At 40.3% G+C, this 24,423-nt stretch overlaps 1 protein-coding gene across 10 annotated transcripts in view; it reads left to right on the forward strand.

The window, feature by feature from the left end:
• TBL1X (transducin beta like 1 X-linked) overlaps positions 1 to 24,423 on the forward strand; it is a 300,606-nt gene that overhangs the window by 46,150 nt on the left and 230,033 nt on the right. For 2 of the 10 annotated variants that reach the window (XM_043537790.1, XM_037899925.2), the window contains exons 2-3: positions 5,160 to 5,241; positions 6,792 to 6,856. The exons of 1 other annotated variant lie outside the window; for it this stretch is intronic. The gene's annotated coding sequence lies outside the window, so the exon portion shown is untranslated. 7 more of the 10 variants (XM_043537787.1, XM_037899929.2, XM_043537789.1 and 4 more) reach the window with 7 other exon arrangements.

Here is a 24,423-nt window from a genome sequence, read left to right on the forward strand (position 1 = left end):
ACCAAAGTGATAACTGTAGCTCTGGCTGAGAAATTAGCCTACCCCATAATTATAGGCCAGGACTGGCAAATTGTTTTTTTTGACAAGACAGTAACAAACAGGCCCGCACAGTGAATGGGGTCCAGGTCCATTGTTGCAGAATGAATCCCAAAGCCTGGTTTTGGAAGACCCTGAGGAGAGAACATTATGAGCAACTTGGTCATCCTCCCCCACAGGGAAGGAAGAGAGAATCAACCTGGACCTGGAAGCTCTCCTGCAGGGTGGAAGTCTTGTGCAGAGACAGAGGAGCAACCCTTCCTGGAGTAGTGTGTATGACCAATGGGCCTCTGTAAAGGGGAAAGTAATGGAGCCTTGGCAAGTCAAGCAGTATCCACGCTTCATGCTTGCAGAAGGGAACCTCTGCTGAATTGAAAGAGATCCACAAACCAGGGCCGTAAAGACAACCGCTGGTGCAGTGCAAGTATCGCCAGACAGTGTTGCAGCTCTCACGTGACAACCCACGGACTTTCCATGCCAACATCTCAGTTCTTGTGCCAAGTATAACGTGGCTATAACGGGTCCACCAAGAATTGTGTCTGCTTACTGCAAGCTGCATTTGGCAGAGAGGAACAGCACAAAACCAGTATAAAGGATTTAGTCTCAACTATACCGGACTTTGCAAACAAAAGTGAAGATGAGGGGTAAGCAGAGAAGAGGATATGAACAGTGGACATACAATACTTTTGGAGACCACTTGTCTGGGGGAGGATCTACGTCTCAACGAGAGCACAGTTTGGGTTGCTTCCCTTCTCTGGCACAAAGGGAGTCTGTCTCCCGGTCAGGGTATACCAGAGTGTCTTCAAACAAACCAGGTACTTTCTCCCTCCCTGAGGACAGGGAGGATCAAGTAAAGAAAGAAAGAAAACAAGTGCTCAGTCTTTTGGGCAGCCACTTCAGTCACCCATTTGGGACCCAGCTTGTCTGCAGGCTTTTTAGTGTCCTGATCAGGGTTAGAGTCTCTCCTTAGATACCTCCCCTTTTTGTAAGACCAGTTTTGTTCCTGGCCCAGGCAGTCTCGTTCTTTGCTGGTCTAATCTTGTAACCAGCTGTTTGAGGCACAGCAGTCTTCCCCGTATTACCATCCCTTCTTGGGCCAGGCTTTCCCTTTTTTTTTTTTTTTTTTTAAAGCTTCCTCTCTACAGGCAGAGCAAGCCCTGTATCTGGTTAGTGCTGGCTAGGCCCAGGAGAGCTCGTTAGCTTCCTCCTTAATAGGATGAGGGTATGGGGTGGGATCACCTGGCTCTCAGATTTCCTGGGGAAGGGGCAAAAACCGTGTTAGCTTGGTCCTTTCCTGCCTGGTGTTGCACCCTGAAGCTATAGGGCTGTAGCATGAGGTACCACCGCAAAATACATGGGTTTGAGTCTTTCATGGTATGAAACCAGAGTAGAGGAGCCTGATCCTTGATCAGGGAGAAGGGGCTTTCCAGCAGGTGACGCCAGAGAGAATCCACAGCCTACCTAACCACTAGTACCTCCTTTTCAATAATGAAGTAGGCCTTTTCTCTAAGGAATAGCTTCCTGCTCAGGTGTAGAATCAGATGTTCTTGCCCCTGAAAGTCCTGTGAGAGCCAGGTGCCAAGAACAAAGTCTGAGGAGTCTTTGTGTAGTATGAATTCCCAGAAAAAGTCGGGGCTGAAGAACATAGGTGCCCAGCCGTCCTGCTTTCAGGTCATTAAAAACTTCTTTGCAGTTCCCATCCCATCAGATCTTCTTTGAGTTAATACCTTTTATGAGGTCTTAAAGGTGTGTGTGTGTGTGTCGAGAGTGGGGGTGGAGGTGGCGTGACTGAGGGAAAACCAGGGATAAACTTCCAATAATACCCTGTCAGGCCTAGAAACTGCCTCACTTGCCTTTTCTTCTGGGGAATCAGGCATGCTGCTAGGGCTTGTACTCTATCAGTTACTGGTTTCAGTAGGTTGCCCCTACACAATAGCCTAAACAGACTGCCTCTTTCATGGCTAGTCTACATTTCACAAGCTGTGGCTGGGAGGCCTGCATCCTGAAGTGCTCTTAAGTGCTGCAGGTGGTCTCCTGAAGTAGGGCTGTAAACAGTGTTATCTATGTATGCAGCAGCATACTGAAGATCTTATTCATAAGCTGCTTGGGAGTTGCTGCAGCTCCATGGAGTCCAAATGGCATGGTCTCACACTGGAAATGCTGAGCGGGGTTGTGAAAGCAGTTCTCTTGTAAGGATGGGAGTAAAGGGATTTTCCAGTAACCCTTTGTCAGATCAATAACCTTTGTCGGATCAGGTACTTTGCCGGTCCCAGCTGCTCTAGTAACTCATCTACACTTGGCATTGAATAGGCACTGAATTTCAAGATGGCATTATCTTTCCTGAAATCAATGCAAAACCAAACAGTCTGGTTTGGGAAGCATAACTATGGGCTCCTCCATTCACTTCTGGAATCCTTATTTACCCCCCTTCCCATCTCCATCATTGCTCAGATTTCTTCTCGGACTGTGTCCCACATCCTCCCTGGTAGGGGCGAAGGGTTTTCCCTACCTGTTGGCCAAAGGGATTGCTTTGTGGTGTTGGGTTAACTGTGTTCTTCGTGGACAGGGGGGAAATACAGTAGCAAAGTTCTCAGTCAATTGGAGGAGTTGCTTCTTCTGTACAGGGGTAAGTCCCTGTGGGTACTTGGGTCCTAATTCAAGCACCATAGGGAAGGGAGCTCAGCAGGGCATCTCATGTCTGCCAAGGTTTAAGAAGGTTCAGTGGTAAATTTTGGTTTCTTTCCTTCTGCCTAGCCTCTTATGTCGTTGTCCATCAGCCCTACTTTCCTAGCAACTTCATATGGACTCTGCCACCAAGCCATTAACTTGACTCAGCCAAGGAATTCAGTAAAAGGACATGCTCACCCAGGTAAAAGGTTCATAGTCATGCCCCATGATTATAATTTTGCTCCCGAGTTAGGCCTTTATTAAGTTTTCTTTTGTGAACACCCCTATGTCCCTGAGTCGTTCCCTTAGTTGAAAGATATGCTGGGTCACACTTAAGACACCTACATCTTGTTCCTCCCAGGCTTTTTGCAGCAAGTCCAATATTCCCCATGTTTGGCAGCCGTAAAGTAACTCAAAAGGAGATAACCCCATAGAGGCCTGAAGGACATCCCCTATGGCAAACAGGAGCAGAAGGAGTAGCTGATCCCAGTGCTGGTGGTTGTAACTAAAAAAAAAAAAAATTCCCTTCACAGTTTTATTAAATCGCTCCACTAGGCTGGCTGGCTGTGGGGCGTATGCCAAGGTTTTCAGGGACTTTGACCTTCAGAAGTGTGCATAATTTGTGCATCACCTGGAGATGAAGTAAGTCTCTTGATCCAGTAGTATTTCTTTGGGAAATTTCACACATCAGAAGAGCTTCAGGAGCTCTGGTGCTACTGCTGTGGTTTTTGCTGAGAGACGTGGAAGAGTCTCCAGGTACATGGTTGCATAGTTGACAATTACTAATATATACTGGTACCCCTAAGTGGTCCTTTCCGGGGCCCGATGATGTCTAACCCCATTCTTTCAAAGGGTGTCTCAATCCATGGCAGAGGGCTCGACGGGTCCTCGGGAGTCCCTTTGTCACCAGACAGCTGGCCTGGTGGGCAGGAGGAACAGTATTCTCTCATTTCCGGCTGCATGCTCGGCCAATAGAATCAGGCTAGTACCCGTGACAGGGTCTTCTCTTCCCAGGTGTCCAGCCCCAGGTATTCAGGGGCTGACTGCTGGCCTGCTGGTCCCCAGTGTAAGTTAGAGCAGCCCTGAAACTGCTCTATATAGACTCCACTGCTGAAACAATAACTTAGGATAAGGTCCAAATGAACCATGTTAGCAGCTAGGATTAGCTGGGACACTCCAGCCTTCACCCTTGCTCTCTCCTTTCTGGCCATTCCCCACACCATGTGCTAGAGGTGATATTGAGTAGAGCCACTAAACTGGCTCTGTTCTACCAAGGAAATCCTCTTGTGCTGCAATATTCCCTCATGACATTATTCACCTTCTTTACAGCCATAAATTTCCCACTGTTGGAATGTAGGCAGGAGGTTGCCTCGACATCTGATACATTGGGGTTTATGTTTTGAATGGTTGATTTACATTTAGTCTCACTAGATTAGCTTTGATAGGACCAAAACTACACTGGTATCAAGAGTTTCACTGGTGTAACTTTTCTTAAGAAAACAAACAACAAAAAACCCAAACAGGGACTCATTAAAATAGGAAGACTTTTGCTAATCCGACTCTGTTAATAATAATAATGATTTTGCATCATATATCTAGATGCTGAATATGACTCGCATTAAATTTAAGCTATAATGTTTCAGAATTTGTTGGTGTGTGTGCTTTTGGGTTTTTTTTGCCATTTCAGTATCATGTTTTAATGTGCGTGGCGATGATCTCCATGCAGCTTCTGTTCACAACATCATAATCCTTTACCATGAGAATTCTCAATGACAGCACATAGAGGATTTATTTAAATCTGCAACAGGAACTGAAAATATAACTAGCATAACAACCTCTGTAATGTAGAAATAAGTCAAAAGAACAAGAAGACTGGCCACTTGAAAAAATATGAATTACAGTGTAAAATAAATATCACCACCAAAGCGATTAGTGTATGTAAACAGACACTCCATGAGGCAATGCATTTGCGTGATTTTCACATTTGTGTGGGATAAGGTACCAGACCAAAACATTGACACAATTTAACCACCAGAAAAGTGCAATAAATCATGTATACTTGCAGCAGGCCTTATAGTCTGATTATGGACAATTTGTTTCATAAGAGTAAAATAAGGCTATAGGCCACAGCCAGGGCATTGACTGGATATTATTGACACTGGCCTTGCATCACTGACAGGGAGTCAGAAAACTGGTTTTGAATATCTGTATATCTATATAAACCGTTTTATAATTTAAAATATTGACCCTGGTTAAGCATGTTATGTTTCAAACATAGCAGTAGACTATTTACAAAGTTCTATGCTGTGCCAGAGCAAGCAACCCAACACTGGAATCCCAGCTTGAAAAGAGTGGGTTTTGCTGCGCAGCTAATAGACAGTGTGTGGTAGTAGAGGAATGTGTCACAGTAATGCAGAGAGCTGTAATGATGTCAACTTGTTATTTACTTTCCAAAGCTGAATGACTGAGCAAGGCGAAAGGAGAATCAATCAACCACGGTGTGACTCTACAGGCGGAAAAAACACAGCACTCTCACCAGTAAGAGGTTGGGGGAAGGGAAGCACATGTAACCAGGGCAATGTTGCATCATTTACTTGCATTGGTTTTTGTATTGCTCCCTTCTTTTCTCGATTGAATGTAATATCTCAGTATCATGCTGTACAAATCCAGAGAAAAATAAGAAGGGCACGTTCAAGGCAAAAGAACAACAACATTTTTGGGGGTGTTGAATTTCAACTGATATATAATAAAATCCATTCTGCTGATTCACAATTATGGAGACTGTGTAAGTCCATATTTAATGTGCTATTGAAACATTAGTTTTACATCACTCATGTTTTAACATAAGATATATAAGAATTTATTTTTGCTTATGTACTCTTTTGATTGCTGAACTCCCAGCTATTTTCAAATTTGAAAAACACCCATCGTCTTTTGATCAGATTGTTATGTTTCAAATTACTGAGAACTAGGCTCTTGCTGTCTGGCATATTATAGAGGAAAACACTTTAAAAAAAAAGGAATAGGTAGAAAAATAGAAGATGGTTCTGGAGTATTTTTCCAATTGGGTTAACACATTAATGGTTTGGTGTTCAATAACTATACATTATTACCCGATCTACTTCCTGGGAGGATTGTGGAAATGTAAATTAGATTTATTTTAAATTGACTTTTTCAAAACTGATTTTTGTGAATATTTTCAGATTTGAAATCCGAAGACACTTCCAGCAGTCTGAAACTTGCAAAATAATAATAGTGTTAAACTAATACATAATTTAATACAATTAATGTAAACTAGGTATCCCCAGACCTTCATGGGAATATAGTATATACTCATATCTATGTACACACTATCACAGACCAACTGTGTGTGTGTGTGTATGCGGGGGGAGGGGGCGCGAGGGGAGTGTTCATGCATCTTTGACATTTTTTATTGCTGAGTCCACAGGGTTAATATTTCGTTTTTCTAGTAGATGGGGTAGGGTTGATTAAAAAAAATCCCTGGGATTCAAAATAATGACAAAAATAAGCCTGAAGTGATTAAACAAGTTACCTTAGGTACTTGGAAGAAAAAACAAAGCATTTTTTGGGTAGGCGTGCTTTTGTTGTTTGAAGTTTTCTGGGGGAGTGTGGGGAGTGGGCTGATTTTGGAGGAAGGGAGAAGTACTGAGAGGGGGTGTGTGTGTGTGGCTATCTTCCCCTAGTTCAGGTCAATGTGGCTGGTTGGTTCCCCCCCCCACACACTCCAGGTCACTGACTATCTCTGTGTGTCTTTCTCTCAGTCCTCCTCCTGCTGCTGCTGCTTGTCTCTGGAAGCCTTAGACACACACTCACACCAAACACATTAACTCTGCTAATGAAGTAGTGAGCAGCAGCACCTCCTGACCGCCATTCCGCACCAAAAACTTTCCATTTTCCTCTTCCCACTCTCTGGGACTTCCTTTTGATTTTGCTGTGTGGAGGAGGAGGAGTGTGTGTGTGTGTGGTGGTGGGATTTACAGTCTCCTTTAACGCTTGCTGGGACCTAGGAAAAGAAGAGTTACACCATGTACTGCAAGTGAAAAAGTCTCTGTGTGTGTTTCTTGCAGAAGTTGAGGCTTTTCTCTGCTGCTTCCAGAAGTGAAAGCTGTGCCTTTAATACACGTTGAGTGAGGTGAGTTTGGAGGACTGATTATTCATCATTTGGACCTTTTTGTGTGCGTCTGTGACATGCAGTTTAGTGATTAAAACGGCTTGCCTTTGCCATATTTTTCAGTGCATGGAATCAATTTCCTCGTGTTCCCCTCTTCTTCTTATTTGTTTCTTTTGTATCTGATTCTGCTGGATTTATGACTGTTCCTTTTAGGATTTCCCACATTTTGCTGTGTGTGTTTCTCTCAAGTGTGTCATGATTGTGTGTGTTTTACCCTAAAGTCACTGGAAAAGGCTAAAAAGTCTTGCATCGTTGGAAGGTTTATTATGAATGTTAATTCTGCTGGAGTTTCTAAACCCTGGTTAAGGCAGAGAGTGGTAACACAATGTGGTGGCTTTAGAAGTGTTCCTCTGAATGAGGGAAAGGAGACTTGTTTGTTTGGAGGTTTGTTTTTTGATTTGTGCAGGGGAAGGGTTAGTGAGTTTGGAGGGGAGTTTTTGAAATGATAACTTAGCCTTAAGATACTCGCATTTCCCCTTAGTATTTCACTAACAAAATAAAAGGTATTCACACTGTAGGGAGTGTGGAGTTTGCACAACCCAGGGTGGGGGAGGGGAATCCCATTCATCTAGTGTTTGAATCAGCAAGCACAGGAGTTGATCACTCTCTGGTAAATCGAAGTTTAGCTCCAAGTAGGTAAACAAGTTAATTTTTGTTTATGATTTGTACTGCTGTTATTAACTGAAAAGCAATCCTTTAACAAAGTGATGGACAAGAGCTGGCGTTATGGGAAAAATATTCAGTGTGACTTGTATTACAAGCAGATACTACTGCAGTGTTTGCAAGAAAATAAAATTGCAGACCTGTTGCATATATATTGAGGCAAAAATAATACGTGCTTGATCATTTATCATTAACACATTAGGACAACAGGACACTTCGACTAAGTTAGTGAGCCCCAGCATAGATACTTAGCAGCACAGGATAGTGGGCATGTTCCTCCCAACTATAATCCTTTTATGATTCTGTTCCCTATTTTGTGCTGCTGTTTTAATCTCAAGCAGTTTATTTTGTTTTAAACGGGTGTGAGGTCAAGCAGTATTGCAGTATGTCATGCTAATGACCCTTGGCCTATTTAATTACATGTTCTTCAATTCTCAAATAGGCATATTGCACACACAACCACACCCTAAAAGTTGGACTTATAGTAGATACAATTTTCTCGCAAAGTCTGGCCTCTTCATGTTGTCTTAAAAGATCTTTCACCTTCCTGCCTGAGGATTTTGTATTATTGGTATGTTTTCCCCCCCTTACATACAATTCACGTTTAAAGTAGGAGGCAGGGGGAAAAGCAATCTATTTTGTAGGGCCACATGAAATGAAAAGAAAATGAGTTAGCATATTACACAAGAAGGCTTGTAATGTCACATCTTTCTTCCTTGACCCATTTATTAGTGAACCTTTAACTGAGACTGCTCACACAGCATATACAAGATTAACTGCAGTAAACCTTGCTTACCACATTATAGCACATGGTGGATTTAGGCCTCTTGGCTGGCCTAGAACTATATGGACAAAGTGTTACCAAACCTGGAGACATCTCTCAGTTTTCAAATTAAATAATTCCTTTTTCTGTGATATCAAACAGGATTGGAGCAAAAGCACCATTTCAGATTTCTTAATTTTTTTTGGTAAATGACAGTTAATAATTGCAACATCACAAATACAGTCATATTCAAATAGGGAACCCTTCCCATGTAGATCTGGCAGTGGGGGTGGGGTGGACTGAGAAATAGACTCACATATTAAAAATGTATTAAACCTTTCTTGGGCTACATGCAGTAATAGTAAAACTGGCAGAGCTACTGTATCTCAATGTAAGTGTTTCAGAGGGCTAAAGAACAAACGGGCCATTTTTAAGATTAAAAAGTCTTTTTTAGTACTAAAGAGGATAATAATTATACATGCATATAAACATTGGCAGCTGCACAATAGTCCAAGTGCCCTTAGGAGAAGAAATCTCTGACAGTAAGTTGTCTTCTGTATCCATTTCCCCCTCCCCCAAGAAAGTTACTTATATATCCTACATTTATCATAATGATATTGGGACTTCACCTTCTTGCTCTTCCACTGCATGGATCATAAATCCCTCTGAAGCCTTTTATAAGGCTAGGTTTTTTATACTTTTAGTTTTGAGGATGGCGGAGAAGAACTTTTCTCTCTTTCGGAGCCCTGAGATGTCCTCTCTGCCAGTTTTTCCTGTTTTTCATTCTCTCACTTATTTATAAAGGAGTTTTTCCCCATCTCTGTAGTTACAGGGCCAGAACCAGACTTGTCCTTCAAAGGGTCATAATATGACCTGCCTCTTTGGAAGAGCCGTGGCTCCTTAGATTGCAGCAATTCTCAAAGGCCCACATCCTTGAAGTTGAAAAGGACTGAATGAGACATCCTTTGGAGTTAAATAATATTGTTCCTTAATGGTCCAGTTTGGTCAGCAGTGAGGTATGCAGGAACACCCAGCAGTATTCTGAGCTCTGGCCATCTGGGGAGCGAGGCACCAGATGGGGAAAACTGACCCAGCAATTCTGTATGGTACTGCTTGGTCCTTGGGTCAGCGCACTTTTAACATTTTCTGTTATTTCCTACTGTTTTCAAATCGGGTGATAGAATTTACACTCTAGATGATTTTGCATGTATGTATGTATGTTTGTTTGGCCCCAACTGAACACATACTAAGAGATAGTTTCCACCTTGAAGAGTTTATAATCAAAATAGACAAGACAGATAAAGGGTGGACGGGGAAAACAGAGAGGGGTGAAGTCACTTACCCAAGGTCATAGAGGTCAGTGGCAGAGTCGGAAGAGAACCCAGCTGGAGCTCCTGACTCTCTGTGCAGTGCTCTATCCGTTGTAACCCATTATCTCTACATCTCTTTGTGGGTGTGATGTTAAACTGTGGCACTCTATGGTGGTTTTATGATAAGTAAGTCCATTCAGTCTGGGGAAGGAGTAGATTTCCCTGCATCTCTGCTGTGCATTTTGCCTGCCTTGAGTTTTCATTATTTTTTATTATTTTAATTTGTAGTACTATTTTAATACTGGCTGGTTATACTCCAGCCAACCTTGTAAAATCACAAAGAATTTGTAACTCTCATGAGCAGGCTCAGTTTTTTTTTTTTTTTTTTTTCATTACTTCCATCTTGCCTCATGATGAAAATTATTTTGTAAACTGCTTTTCAGGTGCTAAATTAAGCTCTCCCCCTTCCCCCCACCTCTTGACTATTTTTAGTTAGAAGGAAATAGCTGACCTCTTTGCAGCAAGAACACAGAGCCCTTGGGTACCATTTATAGGTTTTTACCACATGGCCTACTTGGACAAGTTGGTTGAAATTAAACAAAAACACTGGAGCTACAGCCCTGCCTAGGAAGAACAGCCTCTTCTGAATATACATAATTTTAACTTGAGTAAATCTGAGAGAAATATCTGAAGGTGAAAATGTGGCTTTGGGGCATTCTTCTCCCCTTTGGTAGATGAGTCAGCATTGTAGGGTATTTGTGTCAATCTGAAAGTTAATATTGTGGGATTTCATTTAAAATTGATGTATGTAATTTATATTCAGTGTTAAGAATGCTAGGAGTCCCACTTGCACTGTACCTATGTGGAGGTAAAGAAGGATATCTGTTTTCATAGGAAAGGATAATATTTCCCTTCACCTTCTCTCATATCAAACAGAACGTACCCTAACAGAGATTTCAAAGTTGTACCTATTAAAACATGGTAGTTACACAGCTGTGTGAAACCTGATTTTTCAAGCTGTTTGTCTTGGCTCTTATAGTTTCAGGTCTAAACTTATATGTTGGCTTGGAAGGATTAGATTTTTGTTGATAAATGTAGATTTCACTGTACACACACAGAGATGAAAAAATATTTCCACAGATGATGGTAGAAATTTACAGATAAGTTGTTTTTACTTTTCCTGAGAACTTATTAGAGTTTATACTTAACTTTGTATATTTTGACATCGTAATGTTGCCAATTCGTGTTTAATGGCTATGAAACCTCATCTTTTTGAATCTCAATGACTACTGTCATTAAATAATTATTGTCTGACTCCCCTGTGATTTATGATAACTGTGAAAATTTAAATTGATAAACATCTAAAAATATTTAAAATAAACATTGATACTATCCATATACAAAATGATTAGGACTATAAAGTGATTAAAAAAATTAATCGCGCGATTATTCGCACTGTTAAATAATAGTAGAATACCATTTATTGAAATATTTTTGGATGCTTTCTACATTTTCAAATATATTAATTTACAGAATACAAAGTGTACAGTGCTCACTTTGTAGCTATTTTGATTACAAATATTTGCACTGTAAAAAAGGAACAATAGAAATAGTATTTCAATGTACCTAATACACATAGTGTAGAGCAGGGGTGGGCAAACTTTTTGGCCAGAGGGCCACATCGGAGCTGCGAAATGGTATGCAGGGCTGGGTAGGGAAGGCTTTGCATCCACAAACAGCCTGGCCCCTGCCCCCTGATGGCCCCCCTCAGAACCATCCAACCCCCCTGCTCCTTGTCCCCTGACCGCCCCCTCCCTGGATCCCCCCAGTCCCTAACCACCCCCCCAGGTCCCCACCCCCTATCCAACCCCTACTGCTCCCTGTCTCCTGACCGCCCTCACCCCCCTCCTGAATCTCCATCCCATCCAACCACCCCCTGTCCCCTGACTGCCCCCTGGGACCTCCTGCCCCTGATCCAACCCCCCTTTTCCCCGCCCCCTTACCATGCCACTCAGATTGGCAGGACAGGCTCACTGGAAAGCCTGGGAGGTGGGCGGGCGCAAGCTGCTCTGCCCGTGCAGCGGCGTGGCTGCGAGGGAAGTGGGACAGTGGAGGAGGGGCCGGAGGCGAGCCTCCTGGGCCGGGAGGTCAGGGGCTGGGCAGGGCGGTCCCGCAGGCCATAGTTTGCTCATCTCTGGTGCAGTGCAATCTCCTTATAATGAAAGTTGAACTTACAAATGTAGAATTATGTACAAAAAATAACTGCATTCAAAAATAAAACCATGTAAAACTTTAGAACCTGCAAGTCCACTCAGTCCTACTTCAGCCAGTCGCTCAGACAAACAAGTTTGGTTACAATTTGCAGGAAATAATGCTGCCCATGTCTTGTTTACAGTGTCACCTGAAAGTGAGAACACGCATTCGCATGACACTATTGTAGCTGGCATCGCAAGATATTTATGTGCTAGTTCTGAAAGCATTCTCCACACCTCATCCCGCTCAGATTTTGGAAGGCACTTTAGATTCTTAAACTGTGGGTCTAGTGCTGTAGCTATCTTTAGAAATCTCACATTGGTACTTTCTTTGCGTTTTGTCAAATCTGCTGTGAAAGTGTTCTTAAAACGAACATGTGCTGGGTCATCATCCGAGACAGCTATAACATGAAATATATGGCAGAATGCAGGTAAAACAGAATAGGAGACGTACAATTCTCCCCCAAGGAGTTCAGTCACAAATTTAATTGATGTATTTATTTTTGTAACGAGCATCATCAGCATGGAAGCCTGTCCTCTGGAATGGTGGCCAAAGCATGAAGGGGCATATGAACATTTAGCATACCTGGCACATAAATACCTTGCAACGCCGGCTACAAAAGTGCCATGCGAATGCCTGTTCTCACTTTCAGGTGACACTGCTCACTGCTTCTGATTTACAATATCTCCCATAAATGTAAACAACTTGTTTGTGTTAGCAATTGGCTGAACAAGAAGTAGGACTGAGTGGACTTGTAGGCTTTAAAGCAGGGATCGGCAACCTTTGGCACGCAGCCCGTCAGCGAAATCCGCTGGTGGGCCATGATGGTTTGTTTACTTGCAGCGTCAGCAGGTTTGGCCCATCGCAGCTCCCACTGGCCGCGTTTTGCCATTCCAGGACAATGGGGGCTGCGGGAAGCGGTCTGGGCCGAAGGATGTGCTGGCCACTGCTTGAGTGCAGTTATGTAACAAAAAAAAAAATCTACATTTGTAAGTTACACTTTCATGAAAAGAGATTGCACTACAGTACTTGTATGAGGTGAATTGAAAAATACTATTTCTTTTATCATTTTTACAGTGCAAATATTTGTAATAAAAATAATAATAGAAAGTGAGCACTGTACACTTTGTATTCTGTGTTGTAAAAGAAATCAATATATTTGAAAATGAAGAAAAACATCCAAAATATTAAAAAAACAATTTCAATTGGTATTCTATTGTTTAACAGTGCGATCAGTCACGATTAATTTTTTTAATCGCAGTTAATTTATTTTAGTTAATCGCTTGAGTTAACTGTGATTAATCGACAGCCCTAAAAATTATACACATAAAATCTAATTATGCCATGCCTACATATATGTAAGACAGCCCAGAGATCATTTTGTCCTTCATATTACTTTTCACTCATGTATCTGCTTTGACCTTGGTTTCAGCGATGTCATGGCCTTAATAAATATTGCATTGCATTAGTATTTTGTGATGCCTCTATTTGCTGAAGATAGAGGAATATATGGCTGTGGGTACCTTACTTTCATCCCCTCCCCACCCCCCAGTTCCCTTGTTTAGATTAATTATGTTGCCAAAATAATGCAGGCTGGGTAAGAGATTTGGTTTTAGGAGCATGATAGACTCAGATGATCTTTATTTTCTGTTTACTTCGCACAGGTGTCAATAGAAGGATGCATCACAATGTCAGTATTGCAAGTAGAGCAGGTTAAGTAATATGGTTAAACAATCAATATGTCTGGTTTGTCCTATTTAAATTGAGACTGGGATGTAAGTATTTAGAATTTCTTAATAATGGCTAAGTAGTGTGCAGTTTTTAGGATATAACGCCATCTTATTTCAAAGAAGTATGGCATTCACATAATTTAAAGTGTGTCTATCTAGTAAAGTATCCTATAATGGAAGAGGAATAGTTATTCTGAATGCCTTTTGAAGGTGCATTGCATAAATATATATTCACTTGGGTGTTGAAGCTAACTACAGTAATTTATTATCAAAAAGTACAAGGTGCACTAGATTTGTTAATTGATAAGACCAATGGCCTGCTTATGAATAGATTAGTAGTACTAATAGTGTACAATAGTTAGATGTGTACTTGTCAAAATCATTAAGTCTCATCAGGTTATGAGTTTTACTATGTTAATGTGTGGTTATCTTTTTCATCTTCCATTGGAGGGTAGAATGATGTGGTTTGTTTGTTTGCTTGTTTGTTTGTTTTTAAGCAGCATTCTTTACTAATAGCCAGAGTAGTATTAATCGAAATTAGATTTCATTTTCTGACCTACATTTCATTCTCTGTCTCCTGCTTTTTGTTGTAATGTACCTTGTCTTCACATCCTACAAGGCTTCAAATATGTTTTGTAACATGTGATTTTACACACACAAATTTCTTCTGTTGGAAAATATGGTAACATTGAACTTTGAGTTCTGTCTTTTTAGTGAAGCACAACTTCCCACACTGGCAGATACATTAATTCAATGAAGCTGCAAAGTCATTTCAAGCAGTTAAATGACATTTAGAAAATACCATTTAAAGTTTTCTTTAAGAAAACAAACAGGAAGAGGGTTTGCTTTTAGTGGGAGATTCTCTTCGTCATACTGCAGAATAACACATTTTCTTATGCTCCTTTTTGGAACTCAGCATACTACACTGGACACTTAACTTTGGCTTCTGCTGTATTTTGCAACGCAGCATTATCAGCTATTCATTAATCCTAGACCAGAGAAGAGGCACTCTGGAGAGTAGTCTGTGTAGTAAAAGCCAACCATTTACAACTTAATACTTCAAAAATGAATAATCATGAGGTATGATAGCACTGATGAAAGGACACTATCATATTATCATGATTAGCACATGTGCAATTTTTATTACATAAGGTTTATGCTTGAAAAAGTGCACTGAGTTTATACAGATTTCAACACATTCCAGTCACCTACAGCAGAGTGATTCAAAAAGTCCTGCCAAAAGTACTAACCTTTATAGTGTACAGTGAAATGTACACACACAGGTTTATTTATTTCTTTTTGTAACATGAAGTAAAAATATAGACTCAGTGGAAGCCAGTATGAATTAAAGATTTGATTAAAAACAAATTTCAGCAGTTATAAGTTGGTTTACAGGCGTACACCAGTTGGTTTCAATCCAATTCTAGCTGACAGAGCATGCACACGACCCCTGCCCCCCATCATGATTAACACTCTTGCTGGCAGTCTGAATAGAGGCCAAGATCTGAATAGGTACAGAAGCTGAATTATCCTCTCACCTGGTTGGTTCTCCTTCATAACTACGGATGAAAATCACTGACCAAGGGTAGGGTAGAGAAGCCTAGCTCAGACGGTGCCTACTTTCCAAGGATATCTGTCTGGTACCTTTGACAATAACAAACATCACTTAACGCCTTCTGCCCCTGCCCATGTGCACACATGAAATAGATCATAGAATATCAGGGTTGGAAGGGACCTCAGGAGGTCATCTAATCCAATCCCCTGCTCAAAGCAGGACCAATCCCCAATTTTTGCCCTAGATCCCTAAATGGCCCCCTCAAGGATTGAACTCACAACCCTGGGTTTAGCAGGCTAATGCTCAAACCACTGAGCTATCCCTGTCCCGTAGACCAATAAGAAAGCCGTTTGTTGATTAAACTGCTCGAAACATGGGCCTATTCAATCACACCAAATTCTTTGTGATTTTCACAACCGGTTCACTTTATATGCTTCCAAGTTTTATAGCTGGTGGCTTGTTTTTGACTTTTTCTTCTTCTTTTAGATTAAGGTGTTTTTTTAAAACTTCTCTTTTTGTGAATATTTACCAGGCACCACAACAGAGCTGCATTTTTGTGTGTGTTGAATTTCTAATGAGATAATAATTTAAAAAAAAAAAAGAAAGTGTTCCAAATAATCTTTGCGAGACAGTAGTTAGGGCACTCACTTTCACAATTTGATAATTTATAGTGGACTTTAAATGACTTAATCTGCCTCACAGAAGTGTTAGGAGGATTAGTTAATGTTTGTAAATGGTTTTTAAGATTGGAAACAAAAAATGTTAATTGTTACTGCCAGTTTATTAAAAATGTAACATTTTATATGCAAACACACTCTACATCCTCCCCTGCCAAGTTGTAAACTATTTAGAAAGATGGCAAAAATAAATAAAACCATTTCTATCTCCTTTATGGGGTTTTTAATAGCTCCTGTTGCTTTATTTTGTTGAACTCCATCAAGATGACATCTTAATGCTTTCCTTGGCTAAGAGACCGCCTTCCTTCCCTCTGCTAGGACACTGGTGCGAAGCTACTACTGGCTCTCTATCATGACCCAATGGAGGTTGAAGTTTAGCAGGCTTCTTCTCTGCTCCGCAGTCTTTTTTTTTTTTTTTTCCTGCCACTTCCCCAAGGTGTGACTGATACCAAATGAAAGAGAACCCAATACATAAAGTGTGAATTTGTGTTCCAATCTTGCAAACCCTCATCAACCAGGTAGTTCTGACGTATGCAAGTGATCCCATTGTAGCGATGGTCCCAGGCCTGCAAAAATTTGTGGGTATTTTTCATTCTGTAGATGTGAATGGTTCCATTGGTTTCATGCATAGAAATCTTTACAGGTTCAAGGTCAATGTGACCAAGGGTTTGTGGTACAGACTCTCGGTTGATTATGTGAACACTTTTTTCTATTTATTTATTAACTAGCTAAAGACTCCTGATTTCTTGCTTTAATTCTATAAACCCTCTATTCTTAATGTTTCATTTCAGTTTTCGACTATTGCTTGAAAAACTCATCTCCTCTAGATATGTATATATCACAACCTCTTCTGGTCTCAGGTGGTAGGCTTCACTGGAAATGTGTGATTATATATACATCTTAATGATTTTCCTTTCTTACTTTGTAAATGAAAAGAAAAACTAAAAATAGAAATCTTAGCCAAGTCTCCATTTTTTGTACATATGTCCTTTTCCCACATAGATGTTCTTGCAGGTGTATTTACATTCAGTGTATGTGTATTATGGAGCCATGGTTAAGTAACTAAACAATAATTAAGGCTGTAGAAGTGTCTATGCCAACCCTACTGTCTGTTCTTCCCTTGTATCTAACAAAAACAGCTTCTTTGTCCTGAAAATTCATGTCCTTTATCATGAGCTGGAGAAGACTTTTATTTTGACTGTTAGCGGTTAATCAGGCAAGCTGTTTTCTGAGTTATGGGACATAGAAAAGTAGGTGTTTTTGCTCCCCGTTGCATAAGCTCCCTTTCATGAAGGGAGCAGGAGGTTCATATATAATCTCCATTAACTGTTTTGCAGGCTGTTCTTATTTATTTGAGTGCCAACAATGTACTTTGAGATTTGTACAGTAGACAACACAAGATCTGTGCCCCCCGTATTTAAAGTTTATACAAACAGCAAGTTTGCCATGACTGACCTTGTACAGGCTTAATATTTCACAGTAAATGTCAATTGAGAACATTCAGGGATAAAAATCTTCCTTAAGAGAATTTAAGTTTATTTAAAAAAAACAAAACAAATTAGAATGCAAAAGTTACTAAAACTATATTTAGCTAAGATCAGACCATCCACCTTAATTCTTCTGCCACTACTAACTCATGTCCAACCAACACCAATAGGCTGAGAAAGAAACCCTAATAGCCACTCAGAATACATCACTACTCTTGCAGTCACTGTCAAGATCCTACCATCATTGTCCTCCTGCACTTTACATGCTGTATGATCTACACACTGTTCTGTGAACCATGACCTAATATAGAAGTAGCTGCAATCTTCTAGTGGACCGTCTGGTGCCAGCCATATTGTTTAGGGTTATGAATATTATATACTATACCTAGGCCACATATCAACCATCCCATTTGCATGCAGTAATATATAAATCCTGCACATCTTGCTTCTATAGGAAGGACATTGCTGGCACATGATGGCATATATCACATTGGTAGATGTGCAGGTGAACGAGCCTCTGATAGTGTGGCTGATGTGGTTAGGCCCTATGATGGTGTCCCCTGAATAGATATGTGGACACAGTTGGCAACGGGCTTTGTTGCAAGGATAGGTTCCTGGGTTAGTGGTTCTGTTGTGTGGTTGCTGGTGAGTATTTGCTTCAGGTTGGGGGGCTGTCTGTAAGCAAGGACTGGCCTGTCGCCCAAGATCTGTGAGCGTGATGGGTCGTCCTTCAGGATAGGTTGTAGATCCTTGATGATGTGTTGGAGTGGTTTTAGTTGGGGGCTGAAGGTGATGGCTAGTGGCATTCTGTTATTTTCTTTGTTGGGCCTGTCCTGTAGTAGGTGACTTCTGGGTACTCTTCTGGCTCTGTCAATTTGTTTCTTCACTTCAGCAGGTGGGTATTGTAGTTGTAAGAATGCCTGATAGAGATCTTGTAGGTGTTTGTCTCTGTCTGAGGGGTTGGAGCAAATGCGGTCGTATCGTGGAGCTTGGCTGTAACAATGGCAATGTAACAGATTGACAGAGCCAGAAGAGTACGCAGAAGTCATCTACTACAGGACAGGCCCAACAAAGAAAATAACAGAACGCCACTAGCCATCACCATCATAGGGCCTAATCCCATCAGCCACGCTATCAGAGGCTCGTTCACCTGCACATCTACCAATGTGATATATGCCATCATGTGCCAGCAATGCCCCGCTGCCATGTACATTGGTCAAACTGGACAGTCTCTACGTAAAAGAATAAATGGACACAAATCAGACGTCAAGAATTATAACATTCAAAAACCAGTCGGAGAACACTTCAATCTCTTCGGTCGCTCGATTACAGATCTAAAAGTGGCAATTCTTCAACAAAAAAACTTCAAAAACAGACTCCAATGAGAGACTGCTGAACTGGAATTAATTTGCAAACTGGATACAATTAACTTAGGCTTGAATAAAGACTGGGAGTGGATGGGTCATTACACAAAGTAAAACTATTTCCTCATGTTTATTCCCCACCCCCAAACCCCACTGTTCCTCAGACTTTCTTGTCAACTGCTGGAAATGGCCCACCTTGATTATCACTACAAAAGGTTCCCCCCCCCCCCCCCGCACCTCCCCGCTCTCCTGCTGGTAACAGCTCACCTTAAGTGATCACTCTCGTTACAGTGTGTATGGTAACACCCATTGTTTCATGTTCTCTATGTATATAAATCTCCCCACTGTATTTTCCGCTGAATGCATCCGATTAAGTGAGCTGTAGCTCACAAAAGCTTATGCTCAAATAAATTTGTTAGTCTCTAAGGTGCCAAAAGTCCTCCTTTTCTTTTTTTAGAAAATAATGTAGAGATGATCATTTGGAATCCTTTATCCTGTGCTATCAGGAGGACAGTCACTTCACCAGCCTACTCAAGTGGTCCTCTTTTGCCTCTATACCAGCTCTAATATCAGTTTAGGCTCAAACCTTCTAAATTGGAGGGAGTCCAGAGGACAGCAAAAAACATGATCAAAGGTTTAGAAAACCTATGAGGAAAGGTTAAAAAAAACTGGACATGTTGAGTCTTGAGAAAAGAAAACTGAGGGGGGACCTGATAACAGTCTTCAAGTATGTTAAGTGCTTGTTATATCAAGGATGGTGATCAGTTGTTCCCCATGCCCACTGAAGGCAGGATAAGAAATAGTTGGTTTAATCTGCAGCAAGAGAGATTTAGGTTGGATATTATGAAAAATGTTCTAATTATAAGGGTAACTGTGTATTGCAATAGGTTACCAAGAGAAGTTTGTGGTATCCCTGTCATTGGAGGTTTTTAGCACCAGGTTAGAAAAACACCTCTCAGGGATAGTCTAGGTATATATGGTCCTGCTTCTGCAAGGGTGGATTCCGGGGAAGTGGGGGTTGGGACGGGGAGAGGAGGAGGAATGGACTAGATGACCTCTCCAGGTCCCTTCCAATCCTACATTTCTATGATTCAGTGCTGTAGCCATCTCATTTCCATAACCCCATGGGCCTGCATCTTGAAATTTTTAGGGGTTGGTATTTTTAGTTTCTAAAGTCCCTGTTCTTCCCCTGCATGGTAAGTGTTACCCATATCCCCTGGGTGACTCCCATTAACATTAAATAGTGTATGTGCTATGTATGTGAGAAACAGGCCCCTGGTGTTTACGCATTCCAATCAGCAATGGTCCTGGTCTCTTTGAGGCCCCAAATATTTTCCTTTTGACTATCAATCTTGTAGATTTGGGGCATTTGGGCACCACTCCAGTACAAATAAATAATAATCTGTTAATCACTTAGACTGAAATGTAATAAACCATATCTTTTTCTGCGTGTACACATGACAAAAAGGTTAAATTCACATGGAAAATAGACTAGCATAGAGTTATTAGCAATGCTCTAACTAGGATACCTTCTTCAGGAATTGCCTATAAAAGGAGATAGCCACATTTGAGTCTTTTCTTCATACCAGATTATTCCTGAAAGAAAGCCACGTGGCCAAAATATTGTTGCTAATTAGATTTTCTCTTTTCAGCATGATAACCATTTAGTTCAAATCGCTGATGCCAAATCGTTCTTGATGTATGTGTACATGTGTACTTTTTGGGGGTGTGTTTTTAATCCATTATGCAGTCTTTTCATCAGATTAATATCTTTTCAAGCACTTGGACTTCAGAATTCTGATGTCCTATGTAGAGTCAAATGTATAAAGCTGTAGTGGCCTGTTTATTTTATTCTGCAGCCTGGGAGGAATTTTCTGCATGCAGCACTAAGAGTGTGAATGCTTTCAGGGTCTGTATAATGTAATGAATGGAGCTTCTGTATATTATTTATTATAAACATTTTATACATACCTGTTTCCTTGTCTGATGTCACTTATTCAGATCTTTTAAAGCTATGGGCTATGTATACTATTATTGGTGTTAAACTTTTTCAGTGAAATAGTAATGCCACTTTGTTGCTTCAGCAACATGTTCTGTCCCCCTGAAAGGACATATCTCAATTTGCTAGTATTTCTGCTTTCTAGAAGGAATTTGTTGTCCTCCAGAAATATTAACATAAAATTATGCACAAGAATTTAGACCATCCCATTGGGTTCACAGCTGTTCCCTTAAGACTTCTCCTAATACGTGTGATGTGAGACATAATTCAGGCCTTACAGTTTCTCTAAAGGAAGTTAATTACTTGGAACCTGCCCCGTTGTTATGACTTCCATTTAACCAGCAGTTAGAGGCATTTGACCAAGTTCTCAAAAGTATGTGGCTGTATCAGCCAGACCACCAGCAACTTGGATAAACACATGGTGGTATTTGTCTTCATTTCATCTCTAGGAACGGAGTATTACCCTGTCATGTAGTGACCTGAATCTAAAGACAGAGGTTGGAGTCAAAGGTTATTTTGTGCTGCTGTCAGACAGGATCAGGTTTTTCCCCTTAGCATAAACGTAATTAAAGGGTAAGGTTACCTGCGCCTCATTATTGCTCTTCTTTTATGACAATAGGACAATTTGTGCATTGGCCGGATATGATGCTAATAATTTGTGTCCCTAGCTCGTGTATTTATCATGATATGAAAGCTTTAAACCTAAAGGCCAACATTTTCAAGTGTAGGTGTCTAAGTGGCCTGGCTATTTTCAGAAGCACTGAGCACTCACAACGCCAATCGAAATGAATGGGTGCTGGGCACTCAAAATCACTCTTTGTTAGGAGCCCAACATCAGGCAAATACATTTGAAAACTAGCCAGATAATTTCAGTTCCATATTGCTTTGGCCAGTTAAATAAAGTCAGAAAACAAAAGCAAAACAACAAAATGAAAACAAAAGCAAACCCCCCTTCCCACCCCCCATGATAATCATTGAAAGGTGTGGTTAAAAAAATTGTAAAATTGGATGCAAAATTTGCTCCTAACCATGCAAGTGGCTCTCCGCAGGCCGTCCAATTATGTGTCGGTGAAGAGGACCGCTAGTGGATCAGCTTGAAGCAATCAGGCCCTTTACTGAAAACAAGCAATATGACTGTGTTAATGTGTGTTTTTGTTTAGTATCGTTTGCTGAAGCTTCAGTAAAGTGCACTACTGTTGTGGTGTTCCTTTGGTTTACCAGTTGTTACAAAGATTTCCTTTATGAGGATCTTGAAATGTTTTGCATTTGTTCGTATTTGTATTCTTGTAGGGCCTAGGAACCTTTTTGTAATTAAAAACAAACAAAATAAAATATAAGCGAAAGTAACTGACTGCAAGAAAATATTTTGTGTATGCCAGAATTAAACAAATTTGAATGATAAGAATTTGCAGTTCTGAAGTATTAAACATAGTTTAAACAAACTATGAAAACATAGTGGCATCACACTTTGGCTATATAAATTAATGTTCTGTTCCAAAAAAACCCAAACAGTACTTTGGTTAGGAATTTTATGGGCTGTTGTCTTGAAAGAAAACATTGGTTCAGTGAATGCTATTAAAGAGAATGCTAGTAAAGAGAATTTAATAGAGGAAAAGAGAATGTGATGAAGGGTTGGTGCTTGGAGAGGACTTTATTCTGCACCTTCTGTCATATAAGACTGGAGCTTGGGCTCTCTCCTTTTCCTTTTGTTTAGGAAAGTATGTGTATGAGACTGGACTGTTTACATGTATGTCCAAAATCTCAATTCACAGCTTACATTGCTTTAACTTAATTGTACCATGTTTAAAACTTTAAATATTGAAATTTCTTTCTAGCGATAAGTCAGCAGACCAAAGTGTAACAAATTTACATACTAGACCTAAAAGCCAGGGTTTTGACTTAAATTAGTATCTTTATTTTTATACAGTTATTAAAAATCTAATTTATATTACGGTAGCAGCTAGGAGCCATGCATCAGATCTCCAATACGCTAGGTGCTGTACAAACACAGGAAAAAAAAGATGGTCTCTGCTCTAATGAGCTTACAACCTACAGTAAAGAAAGAGGGCATTTTAGCATCGAAAATTAATTATTATTTTTTTTTTACCCAAACCATTGTAATGTACATTTTATGGCCATGCACGTTTCAGTCCCATGTCCCTTCATGCCATGCCCCCACACACCCAGACCAACAAGAGTAGAAAGTTAAACACTGCAAATTCTGTACAATTGTCCCATCCGCTGTTAGGCAAACTCCTGTTTTACAAGATCTTTCCACCACAAAGTAACCCCAAACTAAACTAATACAGTTCTGTTTCCCCTTATAAGATAGACAGATTTTTGTCAGTCGTTTGCATTGTTGCTTAAGACAGGGGTTTCACAGCACTCTAACCTGAACACATGGCAATGTCAAGTTTTATTCTGAGCCAGTGTGCTTCCTGTGAAGAGTAATGTTTAGTGAAATGTTAATATTTGCCATATCAGGCTGGTATGAACTAAATTGTAAAGGTTTCTGAAACTGAAGATCATGTACCTGTTTTATGTAATATACCTTCAAAGCAGTGAGGGATAATGATAATGCAATGGTGTTTTGTAGGAAATAAAGGCTCACACGCCAGCTTTTGGCTATGTTAATCCTTCTCAGAATGTGTTCTGTCGACTGCAATCTGAAATCAGTTTTGTACCTAAATAGCGTGTTAAGTATCTCTAGGCCTTTCCCACTAGCTTGAAGGGCCTGTTACCAGTTTTACTATGGCCACATAATGGAGTGACCATTTTAAGGATTTAATTGTGATGTGATCTTTTTTTAAAAGAGGAAATTGGTGCTATAAGTGTTAGTAAACTGCTACAAATAATTTGTGGAGTGACACATCTTCATAACAAAACTCTGCTCTAAACTAAAATTAAACAGATGACCGATTTGTTAATGTGCACTGAAGGTTAGCTCAGGACATAGGTGCTTGCATTGAGAATTGATCATAAATTGTCAGCTTGATATGGATAGGAAGCAAAGTGAACTCAGCATGAAAAACATACCTATTAATGAAGTTGAGAACATTTGCTATTGACAGTTGCTCTGATACAGTTACTGTTATATCTGAGGGAAGGTAAATAGGATGCTGTGTGCTATGGAGAATGGCTGTGCTTAGATCAAGGGATGGACATTTATCTTCACCGGGGCTGGTTTTCCACCCTTTTAATTATTTTAATAAATATTAACCAAAAACAAAAAACAAACCAACGCCCCAAAACCCAAACAACAAACAAAACCACCACGTATTCATTGTGTATATCCTCTTATGTTTTTAAGTATTGAAGCAGAGCATTGTTAGTTATACACTGGTGAATGCATTTGAGTTAAATATTAGAAAGCTTGTTTTACTAAGCTTCTGTCTTGATTTCCCTCTCCTCCCCACAAAAAAGTATGTATTTGTTATACTTTATCTGTTTTAGATTATTATAAGGATGTATCTTATTATAGGAGTATACACCATATACTTTAGAGCAGCATCCTGTAAACACTTATGGATATGCTTACCTTTATGCACAAGCGTAAGTCCAATGGAATTCAATAATATTACCCAGGCACGTGAAGTTAAATGTGTTTTCGGGATCAGGGCCTTAATTGCTAGCTATAATCTTTCACAGTTCAGTGGCTGGGGCCTTTACATAGGATATAGGTATTTTATAATAACATCAACATCATCGTATCTCTCTCAGATACTTT

This window comes from Chelonia mydas, chromosome 1 (assembly GCF_015237465.2).
Source record: "Chelonia mydas isolate rCheMyd1 chromosome 1, rCheMyd1.pri.v2, whole genome shotgun sequence".
Taxonomy (NCBI): Eukaryota; Metazoa; Chordata; order Testudines; family Cheloniidae; genus Chelonia; species Chelonia mydas.